The sequence below is a fragment of the Anser brachyrhynchus genome, assembly GCF_964034855.1.
Source record: "Anser brachyrhynchus genome assembly, chromosome: 10".
In the NCBI taxonomy this organism is placed as follows: domain Eukaryota; kingdom Metazoa; phylum Chordata; class Aves; order Anseriformes; family Anatidae; genus Anser; species Anser brachyrhynchus.
Window position 1 is genome coordinate 11,315,684 of NC_137705.1, and position 17,265 is coordinate 11,332,948.

Consider the following 17,265-nt stretch of genomic DNA (forward strand, 5'->3'; position numbering starts at 1 on the left):
TGATAGCTGTGGCTGCCTGGTGGGCAAAAGAGTTGGCTCACACTTACCTTCTGCTTGCCCATGTTCAGAGAGAGCCTGCGATAGCACCTTTTGTCCCTGGCAGAGCCTCAGCAAGTGCAGCTCTGGGTCTGTCTTGGATTGGAGTAGACATGGTCCAGACTGAAGGAGACACCATGTTCTTGAACCAAGTTCAGCTCCAAACGAAGCCCAAGAGACTGACACCACTCTTAGCACTGCAGGACTTGCAAAGTTATAAGTCTGCAAAGCCCCCTAGGGCACACGTTGTGGCCTTCTTGCCAAGTGCCACTGGCTGTTGGCCAGAGTTGCGTGTTGAACCACCCACAACACCTTGAGATGCTCCCAAGCTTGAAAATACCCTAGTGGGGAAGGGAAAAACAAACAAAATAAATAAATATCTAGCTTTAGCTTTATAATAATGATTCTGACCATCAAGATGGGAAGAAAAGAAATGAACTTACCGTGTTGGCATGTCGAATCAACCAACTCAGATTTAATTCCCACGTCATGTCCATGGAACAGTGGGGTTCCCCATCTGGGCAAAACTTTGGTTGTATAACCATTTACACTGCCAGCAGTGCTGGAAAGATTCTTTAATTAGAAATACTCCAGCAACACTTGCACAGATAACATTTTTCTACATCCTTTTATTAGTTTATTAATTGATTGTCATGGAAAGCTTGTTGCTGAAAACACCAGGATTGTCCCTTTAAATGCCAGATAGTTTCATAGGCTGCTTTGGGTGATATAAAAGCGGGCCAGTTTTATAGGTCATACTCTTCTTTGAAATGGAATAGGTCCAGGAGACAATTGGGCACCAGAATGGGAAAAATTCCTCCCACCCACCTCCTTCCAGCAGAGCAGAGGTGTGTCTTGCTTCGAAAGGGAAAGAAAAAGTTTCACCTTCTAATTGTTGTATTGAGCAGCTCATTGACTGCACTTTCTGTTCAATACCTTTTTTACCACTCAGATTGTCTAATCAAAGGCTTTTTCCTTCCTTGGGTTAGCTTTGCAGCCTCTAGCATTGATCCAAAATCGGAAGCGAAAGAGGAAAACAGGCTCTGGGAAAAGAGAACACAATTAACACCCAAGCGGCTCCATTTTTTGGGTGCTTTTAAACATCTTGCACTTCTCAGTCTGTTCTCCCATTCTTTTATTCTCCCTTTTGTGTTCAGGAGGTTTCTTTAAGGAAAGCCTTTGTCAGCAGCTCAGGGAGAAGATTAAAGCACCCGTCACAGGGAAACAGGTTACTTTTTGTGTCCGAGTTCTTAATCCACTTTATTAAAATGTTCCAAATCTTCCTTCAAGAGGAGAGATCAGAAGGACATTTCCCTGTCACCCCTAGCATGCCTTCCTTCCGGATACTTGTGCTTCATTAGAGGATTTAAAAAAGCAAAGGCAAGGCAAGGAAAAGAAGAGAGAACAAGACTGCCGTGACTGGTTAATACGGGATGTGGAGCCTTCCACTTCATGGTCACTGGTACTGCTCTGGCCCCAGGCTGGAAGCAATTGAAAGCTTTTCCCATCTGAAAGACACTTGGGTAAGATCTCTGACTACTTTTACCTTTGAGGTTCAAAGAAGAGAAGAACATTTACGGTGAGCAAAGCCAAACATCCATCCAACCTGCTGTCCTGTTTCTAACAGTGGCAAGGAAAGGGCACAAAAGGGTGAGGATGTTGAGACTGCTGTGCTCTGTACTCCGCCTGCTCCCAGAGGAGCTCAGGCCTGACATTTCCCACCTGAAAGGAGGGATCCCTGTCGTTAGTAAATCTTGATAGATTTTTTTTCCATGACTTTATCTAATTTATTTTCTGGATACCTATAACCCTCTGCACTAATGTGGCTCTTCCACAGTGAGCCTGAAGAACATCAGCACGAGCTGCTGGGTGGGTGCCTCTGATCTTCAGGGGCACCCAGTGAGTCACATCTGGTGAAGTTTGAAGGCTAAACATCATTAAGATCCTTGGAAAACAAAGTGTGTGATTCCCCTGGGCAGCCTCAGGAGATGTCGCTGGAGAAACAAGTCTAGATCAGGTCTAAAGCCCATCTTGGATCTACCATCACCTCCTCACCTGGAGATGTTTCATCCCAACCCTCCTTTTCCTTCCCTCCGAGCTTCTCACAGTGGATTTTCAGAGCTTTTCTGCCCTTATCCTGAGGTCTGGCCACAATGCATTTAGTGCAGGAAGCCAATGAGACACACTATCTGATTTCCATCTCTGATGGTGGAAAACTAAATTCAGGACAGGATAGAAACTGCGCCAAGAAGCCATGTGAGAAATCTAATGAAGTTATTGCCGTGGTGGCTTTTCTATGCACCCTGTTTTGGATTTCAAAGGCTGCTCCCTTTGAATAAGTAGTTCCTGTTTTGTAAAGCAAGTGCATATGGTGCAGACACTCCTCATGCTTCCTCAGGGTGCAATTACTTTCTTATCTGTCATGTACTGCTGTTTCTCCACAGCTGAAGTAAGTTATCCAACATGAGAGTGCAGAGTTAATCTTTGAGTAGGGAAAGTCTAAACGGGCTGGAGAAAACCATGGCAGTCTGAGAGAGCAAAGAGCAAGGCAGTGACATCTTGGCAAGCAGAGATGAAGAGCAAGGTGTTCCTGAAAGAAGACCATCACACTTCCCATCAGTGCTGACTCATAAAATGGCAGGTTCATTAAAGGTGAAATACACAAAAACTACAGTTTGAGCAGTTTTATACTCTGCAAAGCACCTATGCGATTGCCTTTTCCCCTAACTCTTGACTTTCCTGAGCCGAGAGTATCAAAGTAATTTGATTTTAAAATGTGTAATCCTATTAATAAAAATGTAGTTGAAGGTTACGTTTTATTTATTATTCGAATTACTGTAGTTCTTCAAGGCCTGCTTAGTTAGAGACCGTCTATCTGCAACTCAAGAGGCAAGTCCCTTCTGCTCCCCACCCCAGGGACGGCCGCACCACGGTGGAGACTTTCCCCAGGGCTGAGAAGGGCTCAGTGCAGGGCCCTGGTGACTTGCCTGTATTCCTGGCTGCCTTCAGCACGCCCTTGCAAAATTTCCTCTCCAGTCAAGGTGCCTGGCAAACACTGACAGAAAGGGAGCCCCAAGCTGAGATCGCTTGCACTAGGCTCCAGCCACTCAGTGTCACTGCTGTGCCTTAATCACAAAGCATCCTTTTTGCTGCCTTTATAGCAGGCATACTACTGTGTTTTGTACCCGCTGACACTCCTGCTCCAGGTACGGCACTTTACAGCAGCCTAGCCTGCGGCTATCCTGGTGTCCCATGTTTATCTAGTCTCTCCTGATGGCCTCCACAGCACATTTGCTATGTTTTCAAAGCCTGTTTTCGAGCCGCTTTGAATTCCCTTTGTGCTCAGAGATCTGCCTCGCTCCTCGAGCTCCATGCACCCTCACCAGCAAGGTTTTTAAAGCAAGGCCATAGCTGGAAGTTGTCATTGATACGTGATGCAGAACAAAATCCAGCTCGCTCGAATGCAGCTAGATTGGCTCAGCGGGGCTGACAATAGATGAACCGGGTCTTATCAGCGAAGGGAGCAGATACAACGCAGGAGCAGCATGCAGGGAGCAGATAGCAGCTTTGCAAAAGCAGCCGGCCTGGCTGGTGATAGTGCAGGGCTTTTATTATTTTCCTAGCTGGTTTCGATGCTGTTGTTTTAAAGCCGGCACCTTTCTGACCACAGCCACTGCATTAATGGCGAAAAGAAATAAAAGTGACAGACAGCCCGATGGAGGAGAGCTGCAATGAAATGTCTCAGTGGGGCACGTTTGTCCCCATGAGCCACTGCCTTGCTGGGCGATTTATCCCTTGCTCCAAATGCATTTGTTGGATTTAATGACAAGTTGGTGGCATTTCTGCAATTAATCCTATCAAAGGGAGGTGATTTTACACGGTGCTGGTCCCGTATTTCCTACCCTGTGTTTTGTTGGTTTTTGCTGTTGTTGAGGGGCTGCCAGCTCTCTCCCAAGCCAAGGCACTACAGTTCATGGCAGTAAATGTGGGTTATTAGCCAGGCATCTTCTCCTGACATCTGAAGCCAGCACAAATAAAAAGTATAACCTCAGATTGTCCTAACAAGAAATCTCCAAACTGTAAATATGCAACAGCAAGAGAAAGTATTTCTTTGCCAGTGAAACACTTTAACGAGTGGATGGCTCAGCAAATCTTCTAGGCAGCTGCTCTCCCCTCTGCAGATACTGAGATTTATGGTAGGAAGGGAGGGGGGAAATAAGCAACCCAGGGAGTGCAGTGGGGAGGGGATAAATCATGTGCACTTGGGTTCCACCTCATCCTCTAGTTTGGCTGGTCTGACGCTTTTGCAGCTAACCTTGCCTCGGATCAACCATTAACGGTCCCACTCAGTGGAGACCTGGAGCCAGAAGGGGAAGTAGCTCCAGTGCCAGAAATCACAATTTGGCCAGGACAATAAGGAGCAATCCATTCTTCCAGTCAGGGTAGAGATGACACATACCCAAAGCTTTTAAATAACAAGTGCTCTTTGAATATTGATGGACTTCTTTGGAGGGAGAGGAACAAAAGATATTCAACAGAGGTTGCAATTCTGAGAAGCTTTTTCATATTCCTTTCCAATGAATGGGTTCTAAAGCCCATTATGCTTCTGTCCAATGAAATTTCTGATGAATACTATTCCCAAAACAAAAATCACAGTACCTGGAGGAATGGGATCCAAAAGAAACAATAATCTGGCCTAGTGCTTGTGGACTAGGAGGCAAAACAATAAGCCCAACATGCATTTTCCAGAAGGCCCTTCCTAGTGATCATAACCTCCAACAGCAAAGTGGTTTCATAAAACACAGTCCTAAGAAAAGCTTTTAATAATAGAAAAAAAAAAAAAGAAAGAAAAAAAAAAGAAACAACAACAACAAAAGAATTTTACAGCACATTCTCAACTGATTTACAAGCTCTCTGAGCTGGTACTGGAGCCAGTCTTCCTGTCGTAATGAAATTTTCACTCCCCTTGGACCTGAGCTCCTAGCTGGAGGAGAGAGCTCGCATCCTGACTTGCCCATTGGCAGCAATGTATTCAGCTGGGGAATCTGCTGTATCAGTGACAGTGTAGAGCAATTCTTGTTCTGACACCATATCATATTTTGAGGTGATGCAATTTAAATCAATAATAGTCATCTTCTGACTTTGAAAAATAAAAATAAAAATAAAAGCAGAAATAACCCTAAAAACTGTTGCTGTTATCTCACCTTGATGTTGCAAACTGAGCCATTCAGTCTGTTAGCTGCTGAGGAAAAGTTTACCTAATATCGTCTCCACGAGCACTTTCACGTTCATTCTTGTTTGCTAAGGCTCTGAAGAGGGACCAGCCGGACACAGAGACTCAAAGGAAGCTCCTGAAGGAATGTGAAGGTCCCGCTGTTGAGGACATACAGATGAAAGCATCAGCAGAATACATAAGACACTTTGCACTTTCCTTATTTATCCAAAAAGCTATTTTTGTTTATTAAAACCTAGTTACTAGCTGCATCTTGCCAATAACCTGGAGTGTTTGCTTGGTTAATTTAAGCAAGCAGAGCTTTGACGAAGTAATTTTACCGTCCTCGGGGATCTGCCAGCTTATGCCGGTCTTCACTATTTCAGATGAAATTGAGTTAATTTTCGCTGAAATTGCTTCTTAGCAGACAAACACATTCCCCATCATTGCGAGCTTATGCCTCTGCAGCTCTATTATTCTTTAATTTACACACCCCGGCAGCGAGGGATTAATGCCTGAGACATACAAAAGGCTACAGTGTGGAGAGAAGAAGGGGAGGAGAGAGAGAAAGAGTGGAGCTCTGTGGGGAATAGGTAATGGTGTTTCAGTTTTATAGTCAAAACATTCAAAGTTTGGCATTAACACGGAGTCAACTCTTGTCCTTTCACTCTAGAAATTCATCATCTCGAGTCTCAAGGCAGAAAACACCTCAGGCACTCTGACACGGCAGGCCCCTGCAGGATTGCCAGGCTGGGAGGGCTATCACCAGGAGACTGCAGACTGCTCGACATCAGGAGCCCAGTGCTGGAGGCAAAGCTGGTGCGGAGCAGAGCTGAGCAGAAGGCCACGTTTCGCCTTCGCATCTTCCACTGTGCTTGTGCCTCAAACTGGAGTTCTCCTGGGAAAATGCTGCTGCCAAGGCTCTGGGGATTCCCTCAAATGTTCAGGAACGAAAATACTGGATTCTCGTGAGCATCCAGACAAAAATATAACTAGTGCCAAAGCATCTGCAAATGGATGGAAAAGGAGGATTCCACTATCTAGCTTTTCCAAAGAGAATGAGCAGAAGTGCCAAATTTAGCAGTTTCTGTAAACTTTCTAGTGAGCTTTAAGCGTAGCAGCATTTTAAGCCAGTCTCTGTTGATGACTGAGAAGAACAGCAACTATACTTTTTTATATTATCACTTCAGTTTTCCTTCCTTAATCAAACAGCTGACTGTTTCCTCTCTTATTGTATACACCTCTAAGTTACAAACAAGTAATTGGATAAAATATAGTAATCCTGTATCACATGTCGGTATACATGTAGCAATGCTGTAATTCACCATTTAAAACCCTTATCTTCTTTTGAAGGCCTGCCCTTCCTTCCCATTCTGCAACTACCAGTGCCACATCAGTGCAACAGTGGATTTGCAAAGCCCAGCCCGCTCCAGTGCCCAGACATCCTGCATCCACACAGACACATTAATGCTTTCTCCTTGCTCCCCTCTGCACACGAGAAGCTCACTACCAGCCTTCTTTATTAATCTGCCTACAATTCTTTTCTTGTTTTCTCCTTTGCTATGATGCCTGCCACACACACCTGGACACCACAAGGGAGTTGCTGATGTGCTGGGCCACTGCATCTTGCATTAATGTTGTCTCTAAAAGAAAAAAAAAAAAAAAAGGGGGTCCTGGTCTTCAAAACAAGGCGACTGTACAAACTGTATGAAATATGTTCTTGTATATGGAGTGTGTATCTTGTGATATACAGGAGAACAGACGAGGGTCCCTTCCAGGCAAAAAACTCTTTGTATCTTCAACTTGAAAGACGATCAAGTGAGATATTTTTTGCTACAGAACATAACAGGCCTCCCAGCACCCATGGCACACCAGCTTGCCTTTCAGGGATCCCCAGGGATCATTTTGCCCTTCTGCCTGTGCCCCAGCTGTTTGTCCTTGAATCCAGGGGAAACAGGAATACTGATTTTCTCCCTGGTTTGTAGACAACACTAGTCCCTTTCTACCACCAGAAGAACTCCTCTTGAGTCTGTCAGACACTAACACATTAAAGGCCAGGTTGCATTCATTTGATAACATTCCCTTCTGAGGACTGTCCTTGGTGGGGGAGGACAGAATGGAGAAGGTCCTCAATACAATTCATGTTGAAGAAAATTGAAGGACTCTGGTTGCCTCCAGAAATAATCTCACCATCTTGCAGGGCTCTGCTGTACAGCTGGAAAATCCCAGCTTTGGGGCAAGTCCTCGCTGAGCCCACGAGCAGGTCAGGGTGAGAACAAAGATGATATTACATTACATTAAAGAGACTCATGTGAAACACCTCTGCAGATGGAGCAAGACCAAATCTGAGAACAAAAGAAACCTTCTTCCCATTCGCAGGTGAGGGAAGGGAAGAGAAAGCAGAAGGAAAACTTTGACAGAAAAACTTTTCCACTGAGGTGAGCAGTAAATACTGAAAAGCACAGGGGAAATTTCAGCCACCTGCAGTTGGGGTGTGACTCCTATCAGCTGGTAAAAATTCCCCTTGTTGGAACTGCATACCTATCCCTTGAAATAAAAAAGCTGAGAATCAGCCAAAAAAAGGCATATTCAACTATCTAAAGAGATGTATGATACAGTAGGGCAGGGTGGCACCAGCGACACTCCAGCAGCGAGGCTGGGTGAGAGCAGTGGCTCAGGCAGGTGTGCTTTGTCCTCCTTCTGCCCTCCGAGAGTGACTTCTGCCATTTTCCCAGTGAAGTTATTTCAGAAACCAACTCCTTTCAGCTCAGCTGACTTTTAGCCTCATGCATTTTTATATACTCTCTGCAAGAATGAGAAGGATATTTACATTTTTTAATAAGCCTGACAGTTTGAAAGTAATTGGGGATTTATAATGGGTTTGTTTAGGTCTTTTTGTCCACTTGAATTCCAACTGCTAGTCTTAGGCCTAACAAGCAACATTATCTCTATGGTGATGAGGGAACCTCAACAGGAGGCCCTGAAGCCAAAGAGGAAAGCACTGGTGTGTTTTGTTTTGTTATGATATTTTTTTTCCTTTGAACCTGCATTTTCAAGTGAAAGCAGCATAACAAAATTTAAAGCAAGAGCAAAATTCCTCCAGCCATCCAGGGCTCATAACTCTGACTTCTTCCTTCGGTTCTCCCAAGGGTATGTAAGCCAGTGTCTGATCTCTATCAAGGTGTTTTTCCTTCCTTACAGAGATTTGCATTTCTTTGTTCTATTATGGTTCCAAAATGATCTTAACCCTGATTTTCTTTTGAGGGGGAAGCAGGGGTTTAATGGTAAAGATGGAATTAACCTGCAAAACTCCAGGTCTGGGGTCAGACTCCTGCAGCTGAATCTCAAGGACTCAGTTCTACTTCTTCCTAAACTGAAAAGACAGCTGTACAAGGTGGAAGGGAGAAAGGGAAAGCTGGGAAGGGATCTGATCCAGCTCTGACAGTGGGGTTTTAGTGAGGATTTCTATCAAAAATGGAGACTTGTGGCAATATCTTTGGCTTCCTTGGCATTTCTGATGGACACTACTGAGTACTGGTTGGTCCCAGGCTCTTCTAGAGAAGGGGCTGCTGACATGTTACAGGTGACATGCTCTGACCCCAACTTTCAGACAGCATCCTTTCTATCTCAGTTCCCCACATTTTTAAGAGAAGGAATTACATTTTCTACCTTCTGCAAGAGTGAGGATATAAATGCAACAGAGAACAGCAGGGCTTAGAGTTGAAACAGGGGTAGGAAGTGCCCACCAACACCATCAAAAATAGTGATAATGAAGAAAAATAACAGGACACTGGCACCCCTGGTCAGCAGACATCAGCAGATGGGGTCATTTCAGCAGAGGCAAGCACCGAGCGGTGGTGCTCTGCAACATACCTGACTTTATCTGGGGAGGAGCCTCTTGGTTCACGTCTTCACCTCGCTGGGCCTCAGCCCTCCACGGCATGCAGGTCACACCAGCACATCACCTCCCATGCCCCAGGTTACTGTTCCTGTCTTGGAGCAGCTAAAGCTGTGGAAAGAATGACCTTCATAAGCAAGCAAAGCAGAGTGGAGATGTTGCCATTTGCTATTCCCATTACTTGCTCTTGACTGGGTGCTTTGGTTTGAAACCTATGCAAGACATACGTATGCAAGGGATATCTTTGTCCATTGGTTTCAGGCATGGGACTGTGCAACCTTATTTCCTTCCCCCACAGACCAAAAAGGGGCAGAAGGGATAGTGCCCTTTCCTGGTGTTTTCTAGCTCCCAGGAGGGGCTCCCCCAGCCTCCCTGCAGCACAGAGCTGTAGGATCCATTCCTTGACCTGGTACCTGTGGCAGTGCTGCTCTGCACCTTCCCAGCAGACACATCAATTGCACGCAGTATTTACAGCTCCCAGCACCCTGTGAATTTGCCCTTCCGTGGCCACTGGCCTGTCCACCTCTGGTTTCAACCTCAGGTTGAGCCTGTGCAGAATGCAGGCATCTCTGATGTGCAGGGCCAGGGGCAGAGGACAAACCCACCTTCCTCTGAAACACAGGGCATTGCAGGCTGCTGCCAGAGGCCATGAAGAGATGGGGTCAGGAGGGGACAACTTAAACACGGATTTGAAAGTGCCTTGTGGATTGCTCTGAAAAATGGTGCTGGAGAAAAGAAGCCGATTGAAAGGGATGATGCAGAGGGCAGCAGGCAGGGAGCGGGCTGAAGGCAGGGAGATGCAACAAGGGGAGAGCAGAGGCTGCACTCACCTGCACAGCCCCTGTCCCTCTGGGTGGTGGTGACAAGGGAGAGGGAGCCACGGCTGGTGAGACACATGGAGGGAGGGGTGGGGAAGAGACAAAGACAGGGAGAGGAGATAAAGAGAGATGGGATGGGAATGGGAGAAAGGCAGCAGGAGGGAGAGGGGAAAGTGCGAAATGAATTGAAATGAGTTAGAAAATTCCAGGCAGACGAGCTTGAGCATTCAGCAGCTGAGATGTGGGGCTTCATTAGTACAGACTGACAGAAGATAGAGACATTAAGGAAGGAAATGTGTGACTCACAGGGGAAAATGGGAAAAACAACACACACCATAGCAGCTGCTCCGTTTACTTCAATTAAAGAACAGCTCAAAGGGTATGTTAAGGGGAAAGGAGGGGGAAGCAAACAAAGGCACAAACAACAACCAAAAACAAAAGAAAGCCACCAAAACTACAAACAGATGAAGTGACTGTTACCTTCAAGCTCCTAAATGAACTGACTCAGGTGTCTGAACACAGAGAGTGTCTGCCTCACCCTGTGCCTCCGAGTAGCACATTGCAACAGGCTCCAGGGTGGCAGGAGAAGCTGCCAGAGCCTCTCCATCCTCTCGGTGCCACCCTATGGCCACCCCAGCCCTCCTGTCCTAGGCTTTGCTGCCAGCATCAGCAGGAGCCAGGCAGCCTCTTGTGGCCACATCATGCCTGGCCAGGATGCAAGCACCCTCCTTACCTCCTCCTGTGGTGTATGAGGAGCCAAGGAACTCACTGAGATCAGCTTGGGATGCTTTTCCAGAAGAGAAGTCTAATATCAATTCCAGGCAGAGATTTCAGGTATTTCAGCTGCCCAGGACACACTGGTGGTAATAGCCCTGCACTGGGCTAACAGAAAGATGACTACAGGGATCCCTGTCTCCCCACATTGCCAACCTGATTTCTCAGCGCTCATCAACACTGAGAAATGTAGGCAAAATTTCATGGATTCCACTGAACCCTGTTTTCAGCTTTCAGCTGATAAATTCTGGGAGTGGAGAACCAAACAGACCTGGGAGAGAAAAAGTGAGGCAGGAAGGAAAGGACAGAAGAGACCTCCACTTCTCTAGGTGTTTCCTCCTTGCAGCTTTCACCAGGACAAAAACTATATTAAGGTTTTATAGAGGAAGAAAGTTTTCTGTCGAGAAACCACTGGCTGCCCTAGATCTCTGTTTTCTTTACCAATTCCCTCACACAAGAGGTTTATCACTTTGCTCCAGCTGTGACACTGGCCTGCAAGGGTTAGTTGCTTTGCTTGGTTGACTGAAGCCTCAAATCTGGAGGCTACTGGGTCAATCCCAACTCACAACCTTCCTGAGTGATCAACACAGACAACCTCACAGTGTCAGAAAAGGCCTGCTTTCATTTTGGCAGGGGAAAAATCTCTGTTCAGAACTTATCCTTCACACCTTATCTTTGTGGATGCTTCCCAATTCCTGGATACTGCGAATCCGTGACCCTTGGCTGACTCGTTCCCTGTACCAGCACCGCAGTGGATTTCATGACAAAGTCCCGTGGTCTGGGGATAATTACCTGCCCAAAGTCTCAGATGGAGTGCCCAGATACAAGCAAACTCCCAAACTCCTGACATTTATCACTCTAAAGAGCAGCCAGCAGAAAAGCGGCCCCTATCAGATAAGCAGTGTCAGTCAAGATTTCAATGTAGTCGGCTGCAGCTTGAAAAGGACACATCACAGCGTATCTGTAGAAAGTAGCATGGCAAATGTTAAATCTCCACAGTGTGGGAATCAACACAATGGATCCCATCTCCATAAGTGATAATGGGAGCCCGTAATTCTCTTTTGCGAACTTTAATGCCAAAAAGTTGCCACAGAGAACCACTGAGGACACAAGGGCTTTTTCTTCAAAGCTTCTGAGATAGGCAGCATTAAACATGTTCACTTTGAGCTGGCTGTGTGTTAAGCTTCCTCTCCATCCCTTCATCTCTTCCCAATCAAGCTGTGTCTCAGTCAGCACCCAGTTGTTAAATTCTGGATGGATTAAAGAGCATGAGAAAGTGCTTTTTTAAGGAAAACCGTGTTTATCCATCACTCATCTGGGTGAGTGTTAAACTTTAGATCCTCTGCTCCTCTAATGATCGTTGCATGGCGGTGCATTCAGAGTCTTTGCTTTGCACAGTAGTGGCGATGTTTGATCTAAAGACGTCTCTTTGCCCAAGATTAAATCTGAATTTGGATCACCCTTTGGGGTCTAATTGTGTAGGATTTTGGTGGCAGTGCTGCAAGGCCACAGAGTGTATGTGCAGCAAGCAGAGGACAGGAATTCCCCCAGTTCCTGACAGATCCCAGGAGATTTCGATAATATTTTATGCGGCGGAGAAAATGAAATTCAAAGACAGCAAAAATAGCTTTCCTTGTTCAGTGTTAAAAATGATAAAAGAGGGAGGGTATGCTCTTTAATCAAATTCCTAGAATTCATGCTGGCTTCCGACTAATGACGACTCAAAAGAAGCATTGACCGGTTTCAGACCCTTCCGATGGTGACGTGGGTGGACGGGGATCAGACAGACACTAAGTTCTCCAAAACTGCAACGTTTTGACACCACATTAGGCATAATTGCACCTGTCAAAGACATACTGCTGAAAGTCTTCAGTGGCACAGCTAATGGTGGAGGAATTCTTGCAAAATTCTCCACGTGGTTTCTGGGTGCCTCAGGCCTTCAGAGACCACCTTGACAAGCAGATAAGGTCTTGCTGGGCAGTGGGAGGCTCTGGTCAATCTACAGGTGATGTTGGACTGAACAGTTTGAAGCATCCTCTCTTTTTTTGATCCAGAAAAGTCTACTCTTTACTTTTTTTGAATTGTTACCACTGAAAGAGGTATTAATGTAGCAAAAAAATACCTGCCAAGTGAGATCCTCTGGTCTGTGACCCCCAGTAAAGGGCAGACACCTCAACATAGCACCAAAATGCCTGATGACACTGGGCAGTCTGGTAAGACCAGCTATAGCTGATTCTCTGCCCTTCTCAAACCTTCAAGTGGCTCCTGGAAAAAAAAAGAAGAAATGTTTCACCCCCAGAAAAGGCATCTTCTCATGAAACCCAAGCACAGCACTGGTGGTAGACAAGAAATACCTTCACCAGCAGCAAAGGCACTGCCTGGACCGAATTCTTGCCAGCCCAGCAATGCAAAAGTGGTGTAAAGTTCACCCAGAAGAGCAGCTTTCCTCTTCACAAAAGAAAGCTAAACCAGATGAAGGTTAGGTAGAGAGGCCTGTGTCAGAGCAGGGCAGAAAACACAGGGTCTGCCAGTTTCTCCTCAGCTCCTAGCACATATCCTGGTGCTAATCCTGCCTAGGTGGATTTGGAAAACTCTCTTAGAGATCCTAGACTATGATGGGTACATGCTAGCAGGAATAAGAGCCAACAAAAAGATATATGAGCATTACATCAGAGCCTACCAACGACGTTGCAGATGGGGTTTATTTTCCTGCCCAGCAGCACTTCCTCTGCTTCCACAATGCCACAGGCATCCAGCTGCACACACCCTTGGGAGCAGGAAGGTCAGCACCCCGTGCGTAAGGATGCAATCCTTATCCAGGTGAGATTAAACTGAGGGAGAAGGGATGGAGCACACCAAATGCAGTGAGCCTTGGATAAACGCTCATTGTCTTCGCCGAGAGCTGTGTTTGAATAAGAAGGGAGAAGTTAAGGGTTTGGCAGACTGTATGTAAAACATTGCAGAACGGCTGCTATGTGCATGCAGCTAGTTTCCATGCATAATATATATAGGAGCATACCATATGTTTAAAGCATCAGGCAATCGGGCCAATCTTGGATCATGTTATAAAGCTTTCCTACGGTGTTGCATTTGTTCTAAACAGATGCATTTCTCCATCCCCCCACCCCTACCCCCCTCTGCCTGCCAACACTCAGTTATGAGGAAACCAGGTGTCCTTCTTTAAAAAAAAAGAAATAAATCATTATCCAAAGGAATCTGTCCAGGAAGAAAGTAAATGCCCATCTCTGCTATTTTTATTTCAAACAGGAAATATGTTGCCAAACAAATTACCAAACGGACAAACAGGAATCAAAACAAGAAAAAAGGGAGACATGAAAACTCATAGGAATTAGGTTCTGAATTCGCAAAGCCAAATGCTAATCGCATCAGTCCTCAAACGTACAGAACAGATGAATTCAAGAACAGAAAGAGCTCCAATGATAGCAGATCTGCTCTGGATGAAACATGTCCTGCATCAGTTATGAGAAGGGCTGGATGCTCTTGTCTTTAAAGTGTATGGTTTGATTTGATATTAATTCATCAGCAGCATCACAGATCTCAGGGGCTCGTCTCTTCTCATTATAGGTGCTTTGCATATGTGGTTGGAAAAGAACCACCACTGCTCTGCCTCGTTGCTGCTCCCTGCTGTCACTGTGTTACCCAGCTCGGGAGCTCTTGGCAGACCCCTCCGCATGTCGGGAGCGGTGCCGGGCGCTGGCCAAGCCCCACGGGTGTCGTGTGCCCCGCCAGCATCAGTGGCAAAGCCGGCCGGGAGGAGAGCCCAACATTTCCCAGCACGGGGTGTTGGCAGGGTGAGGATGTGGAAGAAGCCCAAGGCCGACCTGCTTTGTGCACATCACCCTCACGTGAGCAAGAGTAGCTCTCTCCTCCTGTAATATTTCAAGAGGCCCTGCCTCCGTCAGCCCCTGGGGGGGGACAGCAAAACCACCTGGCAGGTGAAAGCCAGCAGGATCAACAGCAGAACAGCTGGGAAATGCTCACAGCTGGCTCTCTATCCTTTACATGGAGCTTCTTCCACTCTTGCGAGCTCTTAAGGCCATGTTTTATATCCTAATTAAACTGAAAGAAAAGGAATTGGATAACAGTCTAAAAGATTTGCAAGCTACATCTATTTCAGAAAATGACTCATGTTCCCACTAGTGTAGCTCATCAGGTCCAGCACATGCTCTAATGTGTGGGACTAATAGATTTGTAACAGCGATATCTAATATGAGTCTGTTCCGGTTACATACTTATCATGGGTCCTCGCAGGCTTTCCATCAAAGCTGCTGAATGAAAGCACTTTTTTATTAAAGAAAGGGAAAAAAAAAAAACTCTTTGCCCATAAATCTCTCAGCACATTAGCCCCCAAAACAATTCACTGAGGCAAGGTCATATTTCCCTTACATTCATTTAGATCCTTGGGAAGTTCAATGAGATGAGAAGACAAGACAAAACACAAGAGACTCTGTCTTCAGCTGCTATGAATCAGCGTTGCTCCCCATCAGCTGAGAATCCAACCATATATCTAGAGAGAGCTATAGGAAATATATAACAATTTCTTGGGGTCTGGTAATGATGATCCATACGGTGTCTTATTACTTGAGAAGGAAGGGAGCGACTGCAAGGACAAATGATACTTGGCAGGTGAGAGCAGGTTTTACAGCCCCGTGGGAAGAACCCCCTTGCTTTCAGAGGGCTTGAGTTCATTCCATGGTGTTGGAGGTCACCACAATTAAGCAGAAGGGAAAATATTTTGTTGCTGTGTTCTGTTTCCAGGCAGTATTTCAGTGGGACAGCTCCTGATGCCAGTCCCTGAAGGGAATAGGATGTGACAACTCAAGCCACCGAGGAATGAGTTTAAGTGAAATATAGTCATGATAATGCTGCTCTGCCTCTCAGTTATCTCCTATCCACTGCTCTGAACAGCAGTGAAAGCTGCCAGCTCTGAACCCTGTACCGTGCGCTGTCCCTTTGATACTGCAACTCTCTCCTTCATGTTTACACCCTTCAGATATTTTTAGGCTTTTTTTCCACACACAGAAGTACGCGTTGTCATCTCATAGCCTCGTTTAGCGGTTTGAGGCTTCCCACATAAATCAGTTTTTCCAAACATCTGATCATTTAGCGATCAGAAGGCAGAAAGGGTGGTCTGGTTGCTCTTCTTTTAGCTTCCTCCCAGGTCTCATTATCTGGTCACATTGTGGTGGTTGGGACCGAGCATGCGGTTTGTCTTGAGGACAAATTCGAACCACGTAGGGAAGGGCTGTTCCTTCCCACGGAATAATTTGCCTCCACGGAGGCAGATGATGTTATTTGTAGTAGTATACTATTTCAGACTGATCTCCAATTTGTCATCTGCTGGCATCTCAAGGACCCTTCATGTACCTTAGCCAGAACTGGTGGAAAATAACTTGTCAAAATTGTTAATTTCTGATATAGTTGCAGGGAAAGGGTGTTCCCTGAAAACATCACACTTCTGGTTTAGGATGACTTATTTTTTGTGGAGGATATTTGATTTTTTTAATTGTTTTTACAATAAACACTGATTTTCTCCCCAGAGAAATAAGGTTTTAATCTGCTTCACCTTGAGGCCTTCCAAATCTCTTCTTTTTTTTTCTTTTCTTTTTTTTTTTTTTGTGGGCTCTCAACTATTTTGGATAGCACTTTTGCACATACAAATATTTGGCAGGCCAACAGCAAGCAAACATCAAATGACAGTAGCTGATTCGTGGGCATGGTCTGGTCCAACTAGACAGACAGCTAAGCACTAGGAAGTATTCTGTTAAATAATTATTCCCTTAAAAAATCATTCTCCATTGCAGTCATGTTATCCAAATCAAGTCTTTGGTTCTTCTTTGAAAATGTGCCAGAGCATCCTTTTTCTCTCCCTTAGGTACCATTAAAGCAAGCCACCCCAGAAGATGAAACAGAAATGTATTCATCTTATTATTCTGGAAAGAGAAAGCTCTTTGTGGCCAAATCCAATGATATACCACACTTGTAGCTTCATTCCAGAAAACCTTCGGCTTTCACCAGGAGCCAGAGCTCCAAGCCTCTTCTCCCAGCCTCATCCTTCAACGAACTCCAGCGGCTGGCAGCGAAGAGCCCGCTGTTGGCGCATGGTGAGAAGTTGGGTTGTTGGGAGCTGAATGGCAATGCCTTGAGTCTTGACAAGATCCCACCTCGTCCTACATCTGACCCTGATCACTTCCCAACACAAGGAGCAGCTCCCAGGGCAGCAGCCTTGTCTGACCACAGCTCGGTGCGTCTCTCCTGCCAGGTATGAAGCCCATCTCCGTACCCATTGGTTCTTGCCAATGTGAAATGCAATCCTGCCTCTTAACAGGCTCCGTGGGTTACAGGGGGTGGTGGGTAACCATGCAAACCGAGTTGTAAAACAGCATGGGAGTTGACGTGTAATAAAGTGCTACCGCCGTGCTACACCCAAACGGAGCCCATCAGGAGGAGTAATTCCGGATGCGCCCCCAACGGGTCTGAGCAGCGCTGTCCTGGGCAGAAAGTCA

General features: G+C 45.8%; 1 long non-coding RNA gene across 1 annotated transcript in view; it reads right to left on the reverse strand.

Moving 5' to 3' along the window:
* The window catches only part of LOC308200348, a 61,785-nt gene that overhangs the window by 18,583 nt on the left and 25,937 nt on the right, over nucleotides 1–17,265 (reverse strand). Inside the window, exons 5-6 of the long non-coding RNA XR_013955551.1 lie at nucleotides 13,419–13,640; nucleotides 48–9,257 (exon numbers count right to left, since the gene is read on the reverse strand). This is a non-coding gene — a long non-coding RNA (uncharacterized lncRNA). The remainder of the gene's footprint in view (nucleotides 1–47; nucleotides 9,258–13,418; nucleotides 13,641–17,265) is intronic.